Source organism: Panicum virgatum, chromosome 7N (genome assembly GCF_016808335.1).
Source record: "Panicum virgatum strain AP13 chromosome 7N, P.virgatum_v5, whole genome shotgun sequence".
NCBI classification, from domain to species: domain Eukaryota; kingdom Viridiplantae; phylum Streptophyta; class Magnoliopsida; order Poales; family Poaceae; genus Panicum; species Panicum virgatum.
The window spans coordinates 23,872,710-23,894,789 of NC_053151.1; positions in this window are offsets into that span (position 1 = coordinate 23,872,710).

The window sequence follows — 22,080 nt, forward strand, 5'->3', positions numbered from 1 at the left end:
CTGCGGGTGGAGCTTTCTTCTCGCTGACCACTAAAAGAGCTACATCATTGATCGAGAAGATGGTTTCCAACCAAGGTTGGAGCAATGATTGCCTCCAACCGCGCCAGCTAGGTATGCACTCCGTCAAGGAGACTGACATGCTCGCTATGAAGATTGATCTCCTCCTCAAGAAATTTGAGGATTATTCCCAAGATAAGGCTCAAATGCAAACACTTCAAGCCTTGGAAGCTCGCAAGACGTGCGAGGTCTGCGGGAATGTTGGACATTCAGGTGACAATTGCCCAGAAATCCAAGAAGAAGCTCTATTTCTCAATGGCAGCAATGGGTTTCGTCCACAAGGAGGTCAGGGGGTAGAATCAACCACACCCATATTACCAATGAGGTAATGGGAATTCGAATTCTTTCGGTCCTAACCAGCCTACCTTGAGAGATCTTGTCTATGGCCAAGCGAAGATCAATGAGCCCCTTCAGAAAAAGTTGGCCGCTATGGACAAATCTATGGAGACTATCCATGCCAAGATGGATGGATTCTCCACTGTCATCAAGAATCAGTCGAGCTTCAACAGGATGATTGAGACTCAACTGGCTCAAGTGGCTGCGACCATGCCCCTGCTTTGGAGAATGTTAAGGCGATAACCACACGAGGAGGTAAAACTACTCAAGACCCACCTTATCCTAACCATGTTAACAGGAAGAAAGCAAGCCCGGTGGCAGAAGAACCACCTCGGGAGGAGGAACCCGAGGAAGTTCATGAAGGGAAGACGGCTCCGCATGAATTTTATGATACCCAAGTATTGCCGTTCCCTATGAGGGCAAGGAAGCCAAGTACAGATGAGCAGTTCAGCCACTTTGTTGAGATAATACAACAAGTGAACATCAATATGCCCTTGATGGATGCTATGAAGGTTCCGACCTATGCTCGCTACATCAAGGACATAATCAACAACAAGCGACCACTGCCAACTACCGAAGTAATCAAGCTCACTGAGGCATACAGTGCAGCTATACTTCAACAATTGCCCGAGAAGAAGAAGGATCCAGGATTCCCAACTATCAGATGTTCGATAGGGGCACAGAACTTCGACAAAGCCTTATGTGATTTGGGAGCCAGTGTTAGTGTGATGCCGAAGGCAGTTTTCGACCAACTCAACTACACAGAGTTGACACCAACACCCATGCAGTTGCAATTGGCTGACTCCTCAGTACGACACCAGAAGGAATCACTGAGGATTTCCCAGTGAGAGTTCGGGACCGTTTCGTCCCAGTCGATTTTGTGGTGCTTGATATGGATAATCAGAAGGAGACTACTCTCATTCTAGGATGGCCGTTCCTCAATACAGCAGATAAACATATTGATGTTGGGGCCGGAGAAATCCGACTCCATATCAATGGTAAAGAGGAGAAATTTGACTTCCGACCCAAGAAAGAGCAATGCTTGATGATTCGAGTCAAGTTTGGGCCAAATCCTCAGAAAATCAAAGAAGTCGAAGTGACACCCTCTCAAAAAGAATATCCCACTCTAGATAGAGCTCACGAACTAATTTATATACTCTCCCACTCATCGCCTTCCCTGCAGAAATATAAATGACACCCCGGTATACTCCCGTGTAAAATGCTACAGCGGTATTCCGTGTGCTTGCGGATTTAATTGTGGTTCATAAAATACTGCCACTCCGAACTTGGCGTCCGTGGGCATCATCGCCAGGTGACGTTGGTAGGCGCCAACAGCTGCCGATGATCACCAAGCATTGATCCATGTCTGGGAACTCTCCTTCCGCTAGCTTCCCTTTGTCCTAGTCGGCGCCCGGCCTCTTGTCGCGGCCGTCGCCGTCGGTCTTGGCTGTTCTGCGGAGGTGGCACTTCATTATATCACAATCTTTGAACTTGTAGTTCACCGGATAGCTATGATTGGTGCACGGCTTCTCCAGGAGCTGGTTGAAGTGGTCGTTTTTTGGCGGGTGCTTGTCTTGGCGCTCGGTTGCCGTGACCTCGTCGGCGACGGGGGGTCGGCGGTTCTTCTTGTTTCTTCTGTCCTCCTGTCGTGTTCGTGTCGCTTTGCCTTTGCCGCGGGCTGGTCGCGCTCGAAGACCACTCCGATCGCTTCCGCGCCGGAGGCGTGGTTGGTGGCGATCTCCAGGAGCTCGTGCGTAGTGCGCGGCTTCTGGCACCCTAGTTTGTGGACCAGGGTCTTGCAGTGTGTCCCACTGAGGAACGCGCCGATGACGTCGGCGTTGACGACGCCTGGCAGTGAGTTGCACTACTTGGAGAAGCGCCGGATGTAGTCGCGCAGGGACTCGCCGGGCTCCTGCTTGCAGTTCTCGAGGTCCCAAGAGTTGCCAGGGCATACTTACGTGCCTTGAAAGTTGCCGATAAACACTTTCCAAAGATCTGCCCAGCTGCCGATGGAGTCAGCGGGCAAGAAATCCAGCCAGACGCGGACGTTCTCCCCCAAGCATATGGGGAGGTACTGGATGATGAAGCGGTCGTCGCTTGCTCCTCTGGCCCGGCATGCAAGCCGGTAGTCCTCCAGCCACACGCCGGGGTTCGTATCCCCAGTGTACTTCACGATGTTCACCGACGGTCGGAAGCATTGGGGGAAAGGCACCCCCCAGATCACCTTGGAGAAGGCGTTTAGCCCGGTGGGGTCCGGGCTCGGACTCCGGTCGCGATCCATGTAAGGGTCCCAGGGGCGTCCCCCGTGTCGGAGCGGCGAATGCTCCGGGTTAGGCGCGTATACCCGCACGTCATCTGCTCGAGCAGCCGCGTGGTCGACGTCGGCGTGGTGCCTCGCCTGCTGCCGGCCTCGGATCACATTACGCGCGTCGTAGTTGGGGCCGACGCTGTCGTGAATCGGTGGCCTTGGCGGAAGAGGAGCGGATTCCACCGCTGGTGTTGGCGTGCCGCCCACATCGGGCTGCTGTGCAGGTGGGGTGCGCTGTACTTCGGATGGCTCCCGCCCACCGTGGCTCCCGCCGCCTGCGGGACACGAGGCAGCGGCCTGCCGGCGGTGTAGCGAGGAGCTCTCCGCCTGCTGGACGGCGGCGAGCTCCACCAAGTTTCCCACCTGGTGGTGAAGGTCCCTTTGGGCCGGATCCTTTGGCTCTAGCAGCATCTGCAGGAGGATAGCGGCCGCTGCGATGTTCTAGCCAGCACAGAACTCTTGCGGGAGTTGCATGCGGGCATCGTTGATGATGTTGTGGTTGACCGCACGTGCGCGCCGACGCACGGAACTTCCAGGGTTTATTCCTTTGGACCCGGAGGGGGCCCGCAGAGGCTGTCCCACGGGCGGAGGCATCTGTTGGCGGTGGAGGAGACCCTCCCCGTGGGCCAGCGCGTTGGCGAGTGCGTGCTCGCGGTGGTCCGCCGCAGTGTGCGTCTGCTCCGACGGCACCACCGCTAGTGTCTGGTCACCATTGGCCATGGTGCACATGCGCGGCGGCGCGGATGTGCCCCCTAGGCGGTTGTCCCCCGTGCTTGAGGAATCGCTCAGAGGATCCTCGAAGCACAGGAGGTCGTGGACAAAGTCAGGGTAGCTCTCCGTCATGCCCATGAACTGTGACGTGGGTTGGAACCCTTAGGTGGCCCTGCGCACCTCCCAAGCGTAGGCGCCTGCGGCATTGCGTAGGCCGAACGGCATTCGCTCTGAGAACATGCTTGGCGTCTGGAGCGGAGGACCGCTCACGAGCTGTTGAGAGATGTTGGCCAGAGAGAAGAGGACCAAGTTGATGTCCATGACGGCGGGGTTGGAGGCCATCATGAGCGCGATGCGGCGGAGCACTGCACAGGCTGGCTGTGATGGCTTGTGCTTCTTGATGCACCAGCGAACTGATCGCTGACGCCTCAGATTGTGAAGCTTGGGAGGAGGATCGGGTTCCTCGGTGTCCGCCGGAGTGGCTTCCTCCTCATGGAGGTGCAGTGCACCGAGCTGGTCAGTGATGAACTCTAGACTTCCGAACTGGAAGGTCCGGGAAGGCGGGAACGGTGGAGGTGCCCACAATTCGTCGCGGGGGATCGCGGGGAACTCCAGCGGGCCGAAACGGATCGTCTCGCCGTGGCTTGCCGCTGGAGTGGCGAATGGAGTGATCGAAACCATCCGATCGCCGTAGCAATGAACGCATAAAGCGCTCCCCACGGACGGCGCCAAAACTATCGTTGCGGGAAATGGGCGACTACAAAACTACTCGATTGCTCGTTGGTTGTGCGCTTGATCGGATATGGTCTAGCACACAAAGACTCGAGGATTTAGACTGGTTCGGGCCTGAAATGCCCTACGTCTAGTATGGGGGTAGTGTTCTTGCTCTATTGCTCTCGAGCCCGGGTGCTCAAAGTTCAGAGGGGAGCATACAAGCTGGTCAAGCAGTGTCGAACCCGTGAGAGTCCAACCCTTTCCAACGTGGGAGGCTTTTTCCTTTTATAGTCCAAGGTGGGGCCCCCATTTACAGATATCTAGTGCTGTGTCTTGGCACCGTCGGGGTGCAGTTCGTCCTTGTTAGTCGTCGGGGCCCACTCGGTCGGTCAGGAGTGGGCGAGCTCAATCCTGGCAATCTTCTGGAGCAAGGGATGATCCTGTCGATCTCCTTGGGCGGCGCGTTCCCCCGGCGCTGCCCCATCCTGGCTCAATCGGGGCGGCGCGACCGCTCGGACGGTCGCTCGGGGGTCTCCTCCGGTCTTGTCCGTCGGAGCCTGTGTTCCTTACCCGCGGGGCTATCTTACGTAGCTCTGTCAACGGACAGCACGCCCGGTGAGGGGTGTTTTACCGAGGCCTGACCGGGGGCGTCCAGTCACGCTCGCTGGCGTAATAAGGCAGTGCACAGAGGCAGCCATCATTTACGGCGAGGGGAGGCAGCGTCTGCGGATGCCCCCTCCCGTTGTGTCAAGGGGCCCGCACGAGCGGCGCCGTCCCCTTGTCTGGGAGTCCCACTGGCTTAGCCTTTGCCGCAAGATAAGGAGGGCTGGCGTCTTGGGGTTTGCACGGAACCTGTCTTGGCCAACACGCCTGTCAGGAAGCACGGCGCCCTTGGAGCGCACATCCTGGGTCACCGTCATGGCTCTGACCCGAGGCGCTGGGTCGGGGGGCCGCCACGTGTCCTGGGAGGTCGGTCTCCCGGATCCGTTGGCTTAGCAGCGAAGGCAGCTGCCCCGCACGGGTTGGCGGGCCGTCCCGTCCTTGGCCCAGTAAGCCTACTGGGCCTTGCTCCATACAAGTCGGGCCCGTTAGGGGTCTTGGGTTTACTCCCCCGTCAGTTTCACTCAAACTTCCAATTTGATTGTCAAATGAAGTTTTCAAATTGAGAGCAGAGAGAAAATCCAAAGGACTAAAAGAGAGCTCGGCCACCACTCAGTCTAGAAATTTCCGATTAACTAACCTTTTCTCCCACTGCTGATACAATTAGTAAATGGCCACCGTTTTTTTCTCAAAATTTATTTGTCAGTACATGGACGAACATGTTACATGTGTGCTACTCATCTCCAGACACATGCACTTCTGATGTCTTATAATTTGTATTATGGAACTTCAAAATAGGTATATTATGGAACTTCGAACTAGACTAGGTGTTATATTATACACGAAACAGGGTATAGTCACTCGCATCTTCTGATATCATAGGCGATTTGGTATTTCGCAAGGCTTACACGTACTGGTACACATGCCTTGTTTTCCAGCTTTGGGAAACCAACTCAAACTTGTGTACTCCCACTCGAACTAAATATTGTGCTACCTTAGACTGAACATTCGCCACCAAAGGTGGCATGCTTATCGAACTAACATGATCCTATCCGGTGGTCACCGCGCCCTGGCGTGGCCGCGTGGCCAAAAGTGGTACGTCCAATTGAGCTTGGCGGCCATGGGCTACCTGATTCAACTTCAGGCCTTGGCTATGAGACTGGCACTCTTCCATTCACATATCTAGGTCTCCCTTTGGGTCTGTCTAAACCTAAGGTCGTTGATTGTCTTCCCTTGGTTTCAAAATGTGAAAAACGACTCTCTTGCACTTCTGCACTGTTGTCTCAGGCTGGGAGATTGGAAGTAACAAATGCCATCTTTACTGCTCTCCCAATGTACTTCATGAGCACTTTCAAATTGCATAAAATGGTCATTCAACAAATAGACAAGTACAGAAAACATTGCTTGTGGAGAGGATCAGATATCAATGCCAAAAAGCCACCCAAGGCGGCATGAGAATTGGTTTGACTACCCAAAAAAGAAGGTGGCCTGGGTGTTTTAAACCTACAGACTCAAAATGAAGCCCTTCTCCTGAAGAACCTGCACAAATTCTTTAACAGGATGGATATCCCTTGGGTGCATCTAGTGTGGGAATCATATTACAGTAATGGATCTTTACCCTCTCGACAAAGAAAAGGGTCATTCTGGTGGAGGGACAACCTCAGATTTCTAGACTCTTTCAACGGTTTGGCAAGAGTGAATGTCCAGGATGGTGCTAGCTGTTTATTATGGGAGGATCTTTGGAATGATCATGTTCCTAAAATACACTTTCCAGAGTTATTCTCTTTTACTAAAGATACTAGTATCTCTCTAAAAAATGCAAAGGATGCAACATGTCCTGCCTCTCTCCTTCATTTGCCGATTTCTCAGATTGCACTTCAACAACTAAATGAACTAGCTCAACTTCTAGTGGATCTGCCAATTTTTGATGAACATGATTACTGGACATATATTTGGGGAAATTCATTCTATTCAGCTTCAAAGGCATTTGTTCATTTAATAGGCCACAGACATACAGATGTGGAAATCAGCATGTCAAAATAAATATAAGGTCTTTTTTGGCTTCTGCTACAAGACAGATTAAGTACTAGAGGGCTCCTTAGAAGAAGAAACATGGCTTTACCCTCATATCAGTGTGTTTGCTGCAACCAAAATCTTGAAGAAAGTCTAGAACATTTGTTCTTGGATTGGCCTTTTGCACAGGCGTGTTGGTTAAAACTTAATCTTCAAATTGGGACCTTAGAACCTCTTGTTGAACTTGAGTCCCTCAAATTTCAGGTGCAAGTTCCTTTTTTCATGGAGATCATCATGCATTTGGATGCAACGCAATGATCTGATCTTCAAGGGATTACAACCTCATCGACAATTGTTTAGCTCATTTCAAAAGAGAATTTGCCCTGGTTATTCTAAGGGCAAAATCAAGATACAAGCTTGCTATGACAGAATGATTAGAAGCTCTATTGTAATCTTCTTGATTTTTTGTTTCCTTTTTTGTATCTTCAAAAACTCTATGTACTTCTACATTGCTTTATAACTTAATATATAACTAGGAAGGCAACCCGTGCAATTTGCGCGGCTAGAATTCTTAGAGAGAGACATGTACTGATATATATTATTTTAAGTTTTTTTCAAGGTCATGGATGGATATATGTGCACATATTTATAACTTCTAGATAGTAAATATTTATAGATGAATCAAGAATTATATGTTGAACAAGTACACTGAAGTATGTGAAAACAGGGCATGAGCATCTTATCAATGCTCTCTTATGGAAATACGAATATATTAGTGGATGAGATAATAATTCAAATGCTGGTATAATATGTTTTGAGAGTCTAAAGACTAACTAGTTATATCAACACGTGCCTCCTTTCGTTATAAAACCATACCTTGCTTTTACTTTTCATATCTCATTTCTTCAAATTTCAGGTGATAGTAATATTTGCATGATGATTGCCATTTTGTTTAGGAATAGGAAGGACCAAGGCGTCTACTTTATATATTAAGAAAACAAAGTTTGGAGTATGAAGCGAAAAAAATGTCAAAGAAGCTAAAGATTAAACTTAAGACATTATGGGACATTAGGCGTCTGCTTTTCCAGGATTGCTTTTGGTCTCTGCTGCAGCTAAATAAAATTGGTGGCCTGCTAATACACTTATAAAAATATTAAGATATATTATATGAAACAAAAGAGTAGCATATTAGAGAAACCTGTTTCATGATAATCAATGTAGTAACATCAACCAACAACAATAACAACAACAACATAGCATTTTTTCCCAAGCAAATTGGGGTAGGCTAGAGATGAAACCCGAAAGAAATAAGTTCAAAGTTTAGGCACATCAACCATATCAATTTATATGATTTTAGCAATTGCTGGTAAAAATTAATAGGTTTTGATCTAATATGAACTTAAATACACATATTTTTTTATTACATAGAGTACTTCCATGAGAAAATTTGTTATTTATTATACAGCCGTGCTATGCTTCACCAGGCTAGTTATTACATTTTAGTCTGGAACTTTGTAGTAAGATTTTCTTGTCTTTCCTTTTTGTTGGTTATAGTTTACTCAAAGCTAGCTCATGGATTATATGCAGCGATACCTTTTTTATTAACTAATTGGGTGATTTCTTATAGTCCTTCATGTTTTGAGTGTTAGCTTCAAATAATACTTTTATTATTCTTTGGATTTGTACTTTTCTTCAGTGTTTTTACTTTATTTAAGGAAATAAACAAACTTATATGACCTATGTATGTTGTTGATGACGATAAGTAAATAATGGAACATGTAATAAGAAATAAAACTATGAGCTCACATGTGCATACCTCGGATGGACCTAATAATGGAGTTTACTTGAATTTTCAATGATCTTTGCCTTGTTGCCCCCTTGTGAGATCCTGCTTCAATGTCATAAAATGTTTGCATTAATAATACTATTATCGTGTTGTGGCTGCACATACAACAACAACAACATAGCCTTTTTTCCCAAGCAAGTTGAGGTAGGCTAGAGATGAAACCCGAAAGAAATAAGTTCAAGGTTCAGGCACATTGATAGCTAGTCTCCAAGCGCTCCTATCCAAAGCTATCTCTTTAGAGATGTTCCAATCCTTAAGGTCTCTCTTAACCGACTCATCCCACGTCAGTTTAGGTCTACCTCTACCCCTCTTTACATTATCGACTAGCTCAAGGATCCCATTACGCACCGGCGCCTCAGGAGGCCTTCGTTGGACATGTCCAAACCATCTCAGCCGATGCTGAGTAAGTTTCTCCTCAATTGGTGCCACCCCGACCCTATCCCGAATAACTTCGTTCCGGACTCTATCCCTCCGTGTGTGCCCGCAAAACCACCGCAACATCCGCATCTCTGCTACACTCAGTTGCTGCACATGTCGTCTTTTTGTAGGCCAACATTCAGCACCGTATAATATCGCCGGACGAATTGCTGTCCTATAGAATTTGCCTTTTAGCTTTTGTGGCACCCTCTTGTCACAAAGGATGCCAGAAGCTTGCTGCCATTTCAACCAGCCAGCTGAAATTCTATGCCTAACATCTTCATCAATGTCGCCATCCTTTTGTAACACCGATCCTAAATACCGAAACGTATCCTTCTGGACCACCACTTGCCCATCTAGACTAACGTCTCCCCCCTCATGCCTAGTCGTGCTGAAATCGCACATCATGTACTCGGTCTTGGTCCTACTAAGTCTGAACCCTTTCGACTCTAACGTGCGTCTCCACAGCTCTAACTTCCTATTAACCCCTGCCCTACTCTCGTCAACTAGCACCACATCATCAGCAAAGAGCATACACCAAGGGATCTCACCTTGTATATCCCTTGTGATCTCATCCATCACTAAAGCAAATAAATAAGGGCTCAATGCTGACCCCTGGTGTAGGCCTATGTTAATAGGAAAGTCAGTGGTGTTGTGGCTGCACATATATTATAATAATCATACATGTGAATGATTGTATATATGAGGAAGAGACAAATCAAGCCTGTTTATTAATAACCACTCGGTGCAATCATCTTAGCGTCCTCTCGTTTTACCATGTGCTTCAAGTTTTAGTGCAATGCATGGTACCCTGCCAAGCATGCCTGTGTGTCTCCTCCCATCTTCAACAGCCTTTTAGTTTCTCCATGAATAGGCTATAGGTACCACAGATGTGCTTAGCTCGAGCTGCATGAGTCTGTAATCAAACTCATCAGAAATCACATTTGCACACCGATTGACTGCTTCCAAACAGCAAACCATGTGCTAGTTGAATAATATATACGGAGTATATCCAGAGCAAAATTAAACTTCGTTGCACTACTACTCAACGATAAAATGTAATTGAACACAGCATATGGAAGGTGTTCTTCAAGCTCGAAAAAGGCAAAAGCTGCCAAATCGAAGGAAAAAACCCTTAAGGTTGTGACACATAAGGATATGGATTGTTGGATAGTTAATACTACTTCAATACTACCAATGTAACATCCCGTAATTTTTACGAAATGTTATAATTCCCAAAAATGCGAGTTTTCAAAAAAATTTTGTGTGAATGTGAAAATAGTTAGGATAATATAAGGTTGCCTTCTAAATTCCCTCTAAATTCCTAGTAAATTAAAAACAAATTATAAGGACTCTAATGCTAGTGTGATTTCTTTGGATTTTGTTTGGAGTTTTTGGATCTACCTTGTTTATTTGAAATTTGATTTTATATCTCTTGTTTGAAAATTGTGTGGATTACAAATTTGAATTGAGCCATTCAAATTTGAAATCAATGCTAACCTCTAACTTGGCCTTGGAACAAAACCCAACTAACATCTAACCCAACCCATCTAACAAGACCTAACCAAACCCACCGGCCTGCTAACCCCCTAGCCCAGCAAGCCAACCCGGCCAGCCCGTTACCGCTGGCCCAACCCGAAGGCTGCAACCAGCCCAGCCTAACCCTTCGACCGGCCTGCTAAAACCTGGCCTGCATGGCCCGAGCCGCACACCCCGCCGGCCCACATCGCGGACCAGCTCGCCGCGCAGCCCAACCCAGCGCCGCACCCCCTCACCCCTCTCTCTGTGCCGCTAATGAACCGTCCCCACCGGCAGCTTTCCCTTCCCTCTGTTCTTCTCCTCCGCGCGACGACACCGCCCTTGCTCTCACCTGCCCACGCGCGTGACTCCGCTCCGTGCCAAGGAGGGCCAATGACCTCGCCTGCCACGCCAGCAGACGCCCGCGACGCCCGCCGCGAACCGCGCTGCCCTTCCCCCTTTCCTTGCGCGCCAAGTCCCGCCGCGGAGGCCCTTGATGCGCGCCACGTAGCCCCTTTCCTTGCGCGCCAAGTCCCGCCGCGGAGGCCCTTGATGCGCGCCAAGTCCCGCCGCGGAGGCCCTTGATCCGCGGTGCAATCCTCGGCGTCTGTGCCGCCGTGAGGACCAAGCCAAGCCCGAGCGCCGCCTATAAAGCCTCCAATCGGCCTCCGCGCAAACCCTAGGCCCCGGGCTCTTTTCCCTTCCGCCGCCGCCTCCAATCGAGAAGGGGAAAGCCAAAGCAGAGGAAGGAAGAAGGAGAGGAGGAGCTAAGCTCGAGGAAGAGGACACGATCGCCGCCGGGAGGAGGAGGAGGACGCCGCCACCCACCGGAGCTTCGCCAAGCCTGCACCCGAACGGCTCCACCAACGTTGCTGCGCGTCCTGCACTGCCCCGACCGTCCCCTGCTTCGCCTCTCCGTGGCACCAAGCCCGTCTTCTCCGAGCCCGACGGGTGAGCCGCCGCCACGCCGACCTTCCCTGAACCCCGCTAGCCGTCCCTAGGACCTCCATCCCCTTTTGTGTGCGTGTTGCAGGGACCCGTCGCGCTGCCACCATAGCCTCGTAGCCACCGTCGCCCCTGTTCTGCGCTGCCGTACCGAGCCCGCTCAGGATGGCCACGCTGCGGCCCTGGAAGCCAGGTGCCCGCGTGCGTGCGTGCGCTACCCATGCCTAGGCGTAGCATTTTGGCGCGCCACGGTGAGCCCCGCCGCCGTGGCCACGCCATGCGTGTGTCACGCGCGTGCGCGCGTGTGTTGGCACCCTGGCACGGGCCTTTGCCCCGCCTTGCTGCATGAACCCCGCGCCGCGGAACCAGTCCCCGCGCGTTACTTGGCCTTCCTCTGTTTCCGTCTTGACCAGCCTCGCACACGACTGCGCCACGCCAGGCAAGCCCCGGCCGCGCACGCACCGCACCAGCCTGCCTCGCCATGGCCGCGCCGTGTCGAGTGCGCGCACACGCCACCTGCAGGGCACATGGGAACACACACACACAACTGGACCTCACCCTCGCGCGCGTCGTGGCCGTGCCACCGCCGCGCCAAGCTTTGCCCTTGCCCATTGGCCGCTGTCCTTTGCCCCGCGATGCCTCTTTGCCTCGCCATAGCCCTACTCTGGCCTTGCCTTGCCGGAGCAGATCCGTCTCGCCGCCTTGGTCTCACCGTCGACCTGCGCCCCGTCCTCTTGCCACCCTCGTTCCGCTGCCGTGCCGTCGGCGACCACGACCAAGCCACCGCCGTGCCGGCCTTGTCCCGCGCATGCGCTGCCCGCAGCCCAACCTTGCACCATCTCCACTTCCGCCGCTACTTCGCCTTGGCCCCTGCCACCGTCTCAGCCGCCGTCGCCGCCAAGAGAAGCCTCACCGTCACCGATACTCCGCTCTGCCGCCGGACCTCGCCGTCGGACCACCGCCTCTCTGTTCCGCCTGGCACACACCCTGTAGCACACACGTCCACACGCTCCCGTGCTGCACCGGCCCAAGACAGCCCGTGAAGAGAAGAAAAGGAGAAGAAAAGAAGAAGAGAAGAAGTGGGCCGTCAACCTGAGCCGGCCCAATCCGTTGAAGCCGAGCCATCGGGACTTTGAGCCGGCCTGTGGAGCCGCTCCCTGAAGCTAGCCCAAACCACCGAGCCGCGGAACGGATCGAGCCAAGTCGAGATCTTGGGCCGCCTAGCCGGCCTGACATCTTTTGAGCCTGCGAACACAGCCGCCCCTTTTTCCCTTTTTCTTTTTCTTTTACCAGACCTGACACGCGGGGCCCACATGTCATTCTCTCATGTGAGGCTGACTGGTGGACCCCGCTGACCGCAGACCCCGCTGACCTGGCCGTGGACCTGTTGACCATTGACTTAGTCAATGTTGACCAAGTCAATGCTGACGTCATGATGATGTCAGTGGAGCCTGACCTCGTGCTGACGTCATGCTGACATCAGCATGACACGTGGCATACCCAGAGGCTGCCACGTGGCTGACTGAGTGTTTTCTTTTTATGAAAACTTTTATATAATTCTAGAATTTGTTTTAAGCTTCATAAAATCATAATAAACCAACCGGAGTTCCGAAAATTATGAAACCAGTTTCATAATTCTTCTAAAATCACGATCTACGCGTTAGAGTAGGTTTTGTTGTGAGTTGGATCTTATTTTAGTAGTTTTGTGCATTTTTACACTTTGGCCCCTATAGTAATCTGTAATTACAAATAGGTCCTGCTGCTGAAGAGAAGACCGACGACCAGGACTACCAGGAGTCTCAGGAGTTCTACGAGGAGCATCCAGGTTCACGCCCATCTATGATTTGAATTCCTATTTAGGCATTGCTTGCTAGAATTGCTATCGCTTTACTTGTGTGTGTGTGAGATAAGCCTGCATGGCCTACTTATACCGTATTCCTTGCATCCCTATACCTTGATTGATTCTTGGATGCCTTGGCTACTATGAGAGTGTATGGGTATGGGAATTCCATGATATGATAGTCTTGGCATGCATGAGACCTACTTTGTGAGGAGCCAGAGATAGGGCTTTTAGCGAGGGCAAGCTACTGGCCGGGAATGTGTATTGGCCACATTCTTGGGAGCACCTGTGGCGGGTGTGGGAAGAGAAGAGAAGGAGGGGCCATACCTGTTATGGGTGCCCAAGGAGAGGCAATACCTGTTATGGGTGCCTTTGGCGGACCACTGCGGAGGACTGCGTGAGGAGTGCTTGCCCCGGCTCTTATGGACATATGCGGTAACTATGATTTGTGGGACTTTGTAAACGTGCACACCACTTATCCATTATGTGGGTGGACCCGGTCCGAGCTAGCTATGCACATCACAGACTTGTTAGAAGTAGGGTATGTGCGGGGGAGGCCCGATGTGGGAGTAGCATGGGCCTTATATAAACTCCGGATGGCAAGGGGTGGGGCCACACAACTCCAGGGCGACCTCTTGAGAGAGGATGCATCCCAACCTGGGGGGACAGGATGGTGTCGTAGCGGTTAGTCTCGTTCTCAGTAGACCGGTGCCTTGGAGTCAGTCGGAGTTGTCTGCTGGCTGGCGATGGGGCGAGTAGGTACAAGTGTACAACCCCTGCAGGGTGAAAACTATACGTATAGCCGCGTACTCGGTCATGTACATCTCTTGATCCGGCTGCACTTTCATTTAGAGTAGTAAACCCAGCTTTCTACCTCCTCTAGTCCACTTCCCCCTGTGGAGTCAGCTGAGGTGCAGGGAGAGGGAGTTCCTGCACCGACCTGGGATGGGTGAGAGACATGATTATGGATATGTGTAGATATTTATAAATACTTGTGCTTGCATAGGAAACCTCAGCCTATCCTTGGCTACTTTTTATACCTTTGCATCCACTTAAAGCTTGCATACGGATGGTGACGTGAACCTATCCCGTCCTTGGGGATAGTTTGGCAAGATGCAGGATCCGATCAGGAGTTCGACGCCAACACCGACGGATGGCACGATTGAAGACTTAGAAGCCCGTGCTACGCTTAAGTGCTGCATGTGGAGTTGAAGTTCGAGATGAAGGATGGCCTGAAGACCAGCTACCGTTTCTGTTTTCTGCTTGTTCCATTTAGCCCAATGGGCTTGTAATAAATTCATACTGCAGATCCTACGGATCTTGTAATAATTAAATCCATGTTTGAACCTGTTTTAAGTGAGTATGAACTAATTTACTGCCTGAAATGAGCTCTGTATGTGATAGCTACTGATCCAGGGACTATCACGACGATACAGGGATTCGGGTTCTTTTTTCGAAAACCCGGGTCATTTCAACCAAGGAGATCAAACGAACAACAAATGCTGATTGAGTCGATTGACATTCATCTAATCCAATGTGGCCACCTTGAGTTGCAACGTTGACATCTAATTGTCCACGATGACATCGTCGTGACCTACCTAGCTAGCTAGTGTAGACTCTCGTCAACACTCAACAGCGCCGACGGCCATCTCTACAACTTGCAGAAACGAAACACAAATAAGACTCCATCTACGTACTTGCGATGGGGATCTGTCAACGGCGAACTCGGTGGAGCTGTAGCAGAAGACCGTGAGCACCACAGAGACGCCCACTACTATAGAAACGCTAATTTGTCCCGGTTTCCCAACCGGGACCGCCAGGCCGGGACAAAAGGGGTGCCCTTTTGTCTCGGGTCTAGCAACCGGAACAAAAGGCACCCTTTTGTCCCGATTGGTAACACCAACCGGAACAAAAGAGTGCGCACCCTTTTGTTCCGGTTGGTGTTACCAATCGGGACAAAAGGTCCTCTCTTTCAGTCCTCATTTCTTTTTCGTCTCAATTATACTTTTATTTCAATTACACTAATAAATGTAAATATATATTAATTTGCATAATATTGGTCCCAAATAGTTTGCATATATAAAGTAATTCACAAATATATGCATACACATAAATAGAAATACATTGACATATACATATATTTACATACACATCATGTTATCATATTACAAATTCACAAAGTGCCTCAAGTTTACACAATGTTATCATATTTGCTTTTATTATTGATGTACAACTCTCCGTCGTAGTAGAATTCGCCATGTACGTCGAGTACCTCATCATTAATAAATCCGCACAAGGCTTCTTGAACCGCCAGAATCCTTTCCTCTGGTATAAGTTCATCGCGCATCTTCTCGACCTACGGAAAAGTAGGAATATTTAATATAACTTTTTACAATTAGAGTTGAAATATTGACAAGTTTTCTACTTACTTCTTGCTGCCATTCTGCTAAGCTCTTCCGAGGACCAACTTGGTTGTGCATGTTTTCGCAAACATAGTATGCACATAAATTGTTTCCTTGTGCCTGCCTCATACACTTTTAGAGAAAATAAATTATCAGGTATCTATATGAATATATACTAAAAGATCTTTAAAAGAATATTCGAGTACGTACCAGAAAATCTGTCTTAATTGATAATGTATGGCTGTAATTACCTTTATGATTTTGAATGAATTTTTTTCAAAACTCTGTGCATAATTGAGAACAATTAGAATGAAGTAAAAAAATTATTTGAAAGTGAGTAGTGCTAGAATTACCTGTTCAACATGTCCATAAGGTCTTTGTATTGTTGTGGATTTCGCCTCAATGAGTCCATAACAAGCACTACACTATAGTCGAGAATTATGACTAGTAGTATCCGGTGATCACTGCAAGATTATAAGGAGGAAGTACATGGCAGGGTTTAAAGAATTGAATTATACATAATTAGAAAGAGTTAGTTGGTAAGAAACACTCACGAAAAGTTGTAAGGAAATAATATCTTGAACTTGTCGTGCTGGACGGCAAAGTACTTGTACAAGTTTTGGAATGTCTCGTCGGGGTTGTCTCGTAGAATCTTACAATTACAAGTAATTGGGTCCACAAAGCCAAGGTAGGAGTACCCTTTCCTCCTGCAAATAGGGATCAGGTGCTTTAGGTTATGCAATACAATACGTAACGATTAAAATATAACGAACACCGCTTACAGATCCCACAAGCCGACCATAGAGACGTCGAGGACATCCTGATGGTATAGTTGGTAAACTTCTTCCCAATTAATTCATATGATGGCCTCGCCCCGAAAGAAGTCATCATCTTTAATCTTCGCGCCACTCATGAAGACGCACTGGGACATCATGATCATGTATCGGTCGTGTAGCCTTCGTATTTTCGTTGGCATCAAAGACACGACTTCGGGGGGGGGGGGGGGGAAGAGATGCGCCCAACTGAAACTGCCATCTAGCGATCACTTGGGCCTTTGAAATATCCTGTCCCCTAGCAACTTGAGCCGCCATGAGGTTTGCTTCTTTCAAAAATGCAATCAAGTCTGTTTGTTTCATCGTCTGTTCCACAATGTGAGGCTCTACTGTTTGGTTCTTTTGGGCTCCGAGCTGTGGAATGTCGGATGATGACGACCTTGATTATTTCTGCTTCTTCGCGTAACTCTTCATAATTTGGCGGTCGTAGTCAGAAGGCGGTTCTTTCGGAATAAATTTTCTCTTATTTGCTTCGCACATTCCAATAAAAAATTTCAATTGTCCCGGATTTATTAGTTTCTCCGGCTCCTTTTTCGGCTTCGGCTTGAAATGCTCTTTAACTCTTTCTTGAGTTATCCGGTTGCATTCTTCAAGACTCATGTCCCAGGGATTAATAGGAGTCTCCTTGGTTTTTTTTCCTCTGTTCCTTCTTCTTAGGAGGCTCCTTAGCCGGTGCAGCTACCTTCTTTGTCGGCAGCTGTTTCTGTTTCTATGCCGGCGGTGGAGGGAGTGACCATGGAGGTGACGGCGATGCTTGAGTGTTCATCGGCGCATGAGATGATGGTGATGGAGAATGTGCCGGTGAACCTTGTCGAGACAGTGCTGCCCTTGGGGAGTTTTGCGAAGATGACGGCCTTGGAGAGGCATGCTGAGATGCCGGTCTTGGTGTTCGATCATCCGACTTTAGGACGATGTAGCTCTTATCCCATAGGATGCAGCCATGAATGGCTTCTGCTAGTGTCCTCTCCCCATCGCCTCCAGGAATATCAAGCTCCAGCGTCTCCCAACCCTGGTACACCTGCTCCACGCCAACTCTTGTGTATCCTGCCGGAATTTGCTGCCTGTGGTACACGTCGCCTGGTTGGGTTGGCATGGCCGTACCGTACGCAACAGTGAACATTAAGTTCTTGATGGCAGTCTGCATGTCACAAGGTATTAGCTGGGTGATCTCATCCATTGGAAATCGCTGCGGGGCTGTCGCTTCAAATGCGGCCTGGATTCCCGTTGTCTCGATGGGGACGTCTGTGGAAGCGCAGCTGCTTTTCCACTGAGACAGATGATCAACTGCGACATTAGGCTATGGAGGCACCGGTTGCGCTTGCTGTTGCTGGCTCATTGCAATGGCCACTTGGCATTGAACCTCTTCTGCCAGTCTTTGATCGTGTGAGATGAGCTGTTCCTCTAGCCTTCACAAGTGCTCCCGCTCATCATTCTTTCTTCTTTGCCGACTTCTATATGATTCAATATAATCCCTAAACCCATACTTCCATGGAACCACGCCTTTGCCTCTTGTGTGGCCCGGATGTTCTGGATTCCCAAGGTCGTAAGTCAACTCGTCCCTCTCTCTATTCGGCTGGAATGTTCCCTCGGCCACTGCTTGTATGGCCTCCTGTAGTCTCTGGGCTGCTAGCTGGATTTTTGGCCCATAGATGCCGGCCCCAGTCAATGGTCCAAGCTTCCCCCGTGACCATAAAACCAGGTCCTTGACCTTTCAGGTCAGTTCATGGTCGCAGGTTGGATGCCTCTGTCAAGCAGATCCTACTCCATCTTCTCACATTTGGGTATTGCAAGCTTGTAGCCTCCTTGCCATAGAGTGTGATGGTATACTTTCTTCGAGGCATTTTCTTTGGCCTTCTGCACCTTCTGAAGCCCAAGCTCTGAAGACTTGTATTGCACAAATGCATCCCAGTGACCCCTTAGCTTTACGAGCTCTCCGATAAACATAGGCGTGGTCCTAGTCTTGATATATTTCTTCATCAAAATTTTCTTGAATGACCGCAGCTGTTCGGCCATCTTGCTCAGGGTCCAGCGCTTGCATATCTCTTCTGATTCAGCTGGAACCGTGAAGTTCTTCTTAAGCTCGCGCCAGCACCATTCTTTTTCTCTTTCGGGTACCGCATCCCTTTCCTACCTCCGATTGTAAGCTTTCCATAGTCTGAAGCTGATCGGGATGTGGTCCCTGACAATATATCCGGATTGTCTTACGATTTTTTTAGCGGCAGCTTCTGGAGCGATCGGTTCATCATCTGGACCAACTTTCGTTATAATGTACCGCCCTTCCAGTTTCTTTGTCAGCCTCGCTTCGTCTTTTTCTACTGCGACGATGATCCAGACGACTATAAAAAACATTCATATACTCATATAAAAAACATTCATGTACTCAATACAAGTATAGTTGTGATATGTATATTAGCACTTTGTTCACCAGCAGTGTCATCCTGAATGGATGATGCCTCAATTCCGTCACCGAACATATTCAAATATATGTCGATATTACTGCCATCATCAGCTTGTTCGGGGCCATCTCCTTGTGCACCACCACCTTCGGCAATCATATTCAATAGGAACTGTTCGTCTTCCGCATCTGTTTGTTGTTGCGGGTCCATCATAACTAAAATATAAATAATTTCAATAATTACCGATCGATGGACGAGGTCTAGTAATACTCTCTAAGTAATTCAAGAGATAAACTTGAAATATTCTATATATGAAATATTCTAGATGTTTTTTCACTAAGTACCGATGGACGAGGTCGAGAAATATTCTCTAAGTAATTCAAGAAATATACATGAAATATTCTATCGATAATTTCACTAAGTACCAATCGATGGACGAGGTCGAGTAATATTCACATTCATACATTTAAAAATTAAATATACCTTAATTTAAACTCACTTTACAAACACATACATACACATTCATACATTTAAAACTTATATATACCTTAATTTACATTCACATTCATACATCAATATTAAATTAACACATAATTCAAAATTAAACAACATAATTGGTCAACAAATTAACACTATAAATTTCAAAATTAACACTATAAATTTCAACAAATTAACAAAATTAACACTATAACAAAATTAACACTATAATTGGTAAACAAAATCAATAATAAAATTAACACTATAATTCAAAAACAAAATTAAACAAAATCAAAGTAGGGTTAGGGGGCGGCGGCGCCGGCGGCGCACGGCCGGGCCAGGGCGGCGCGCGCGCGGTCTGGCCTGCACGTACGGCGTGTGGTGGCGGCTCGGCGTCGAGGCCAGGGCGGGGTGTGGCTCAGGGTTGGTGGTCGGCGGCGCTCGGGGAGGCGAGGCCGGCGAGGCGTGTGGGCGGGCCGGCGAGGCATGCAGGCGAGCCGGAGGCGGCGGGACCTCAGGAGGAGACGACGGCGCGCGTGCAGAGATGACGGCGCTTGGGGAGAACACGGCGCGCGGTGGACAACGGTGGCGCTCGGGGACAACGGCGCTTGGGGCGGGGGGAGGGGAGGACGACTGCGCTAGCTCGGGGCAGCGCTCAGAGACGACGGCGCGATGGAGCGGCGGAGCTCCGGCGGCGCGTCCTCTGGCGGCGGTGGTCGGCGGTGCTCGGGGATGACGACGGTGGCGAGCAGGAGGCGGTTGGGAGCAGGGGCGCAGATCAAGGAAAGCACCAAGTGTTGGGGGGAACAGGGGGCGAGGAAGAAGGTGAGTTATATGGGGGGGGGGGCTTTTGTCTCGGGTGAAGCCACGACTCGGGACAAAAGGCCCTTTGATCCCGGGTGGTGGCTTCACCCGGGACAAAAGGGGGGGGGGTGTTTTGTCCCGGTTTGTGGCTAGACCCGGGACAAAAGGTATCTTTTTGGCGGGCCGGGTAAATTTTCAGCCCACGGCCCACCATTAGTCCCGAGTGGATCTACCACCCTGGACAAAAGGGGCCCGTTTTCCCTTATTCCCGCCAAATCTTTCTCTTTTTCATTTGTTTCTTTTTACTTCTCTTTTAAAATTGGCTTTCATTTGTTAATTGAGTAAAAAAAATTATGGTTCCAAAAAATATGGAACAAAATTTCTTATTGTATATAGACTTTATACATGCAACAAAAATATTTAATTTTCATTCAAGTGATTGGGTCAACGAAATATATAACTTTTTTCATATCATATTTTTTTTATTTTGACCATGCAAAAATAGATTAGGTGAATAAATTTTTTCAAACTTTTGCTTTTCGACAGAAAGTGGGTTCTATCACGTTTAAAAAGTGAATTTTACATAAAATTAAGCAATTTCATAACAAAAGTATTCGAATAATATAAAATAATTCAAGTACATGAAGGATTAGCGGTAACATACTTTCTCTTGACAAATGTCTCTTGATTATGATCACGGCATAAGTATGGAGCATCATCATTAGCTAGCAGGATGCATGGATCAGCATTTATTTCGAAAGGTGGAATGGCAACAAAGTTATTATATTCTTCTGACAAGTCTGTCTTGTCCTCCACTCCAACGATGTTTCTTTTCCCTGATAGAACTATGTGTCGCTTAGGCTCATTCTTTTCCTTGTTTATCTCCTTTATTTGGCTTCCTGGACATGTCCTTAAGGTAGAAAACCTGAGCGACATCCTGGGCTAGGACAAACGGCTTGTCTCTATACCCAAGATTTTTGAGATCAACTATTGTCATCCCATACTCATCTTTTGTTACCCCTCCTCCAGGTAGCTTAACCCATTGGCAACGAAATAGAGGCACCTTGAAATTGGAACCGTATTCCAGCTCCCATATCTCTTCAGTGTAGCTGTAATATGTGTCCTTTCTTCCATTATTGTCCGTGGCATCCATACGGACACCGCTGTTTTGGTTGGTACTCTTTTTATCTTGGGCTATCATATAAAATGTGTTTCCATTTATCTCGTACCCTTGGTATGTTAAGATATTCCAAGATGGCCCCCTAGCCAATAAGAATAGTTGTTCACTTATATCTAAGTTATGCATTAGATGCTTTCACAACCATCTGCCGAAAGTGTTCATGTGCTCACGTGTAATCCATGCCTCAGACTTTTCTGGGAATTCGGAGAGCAGAATCTTCTTGTGTTCCTCGATATACGGGTCAACCAAGGATGATTGTTGAAGAACCAGATAATGCGCTTTCTTGAACCAGAAATCATTTGTGCAGACATAAGATTTCTTTCCTAATGTACTCTTTCCTTTAGTCTCCCCTCCTATCGCGATTTAGGGACCCCAATCGGTTTAAGGTCATCAATAAAGTCAACACAAAAGTCAATGACCTCCTCAGTTCCGTAGGCACTGGCGATGCTTCCTTCTGGACGAGCTCGATTATGAACACATTTCTTGAGTACCCCCATGAACCTTTCCAATGGGAACATGTTGTGTAGAAATACTGGTCTGAGGATATCAATCTCTTTCACAAGGTGCACTAGAAGATGTGTCATGATGTTGAAGAAAGATGGTGAAAATATCAGCTCAAAGCCAACAAAGCATTGCACCACATCATTTTGCAGCTTTATCAAATTGTCCGGGTCAATTACCTT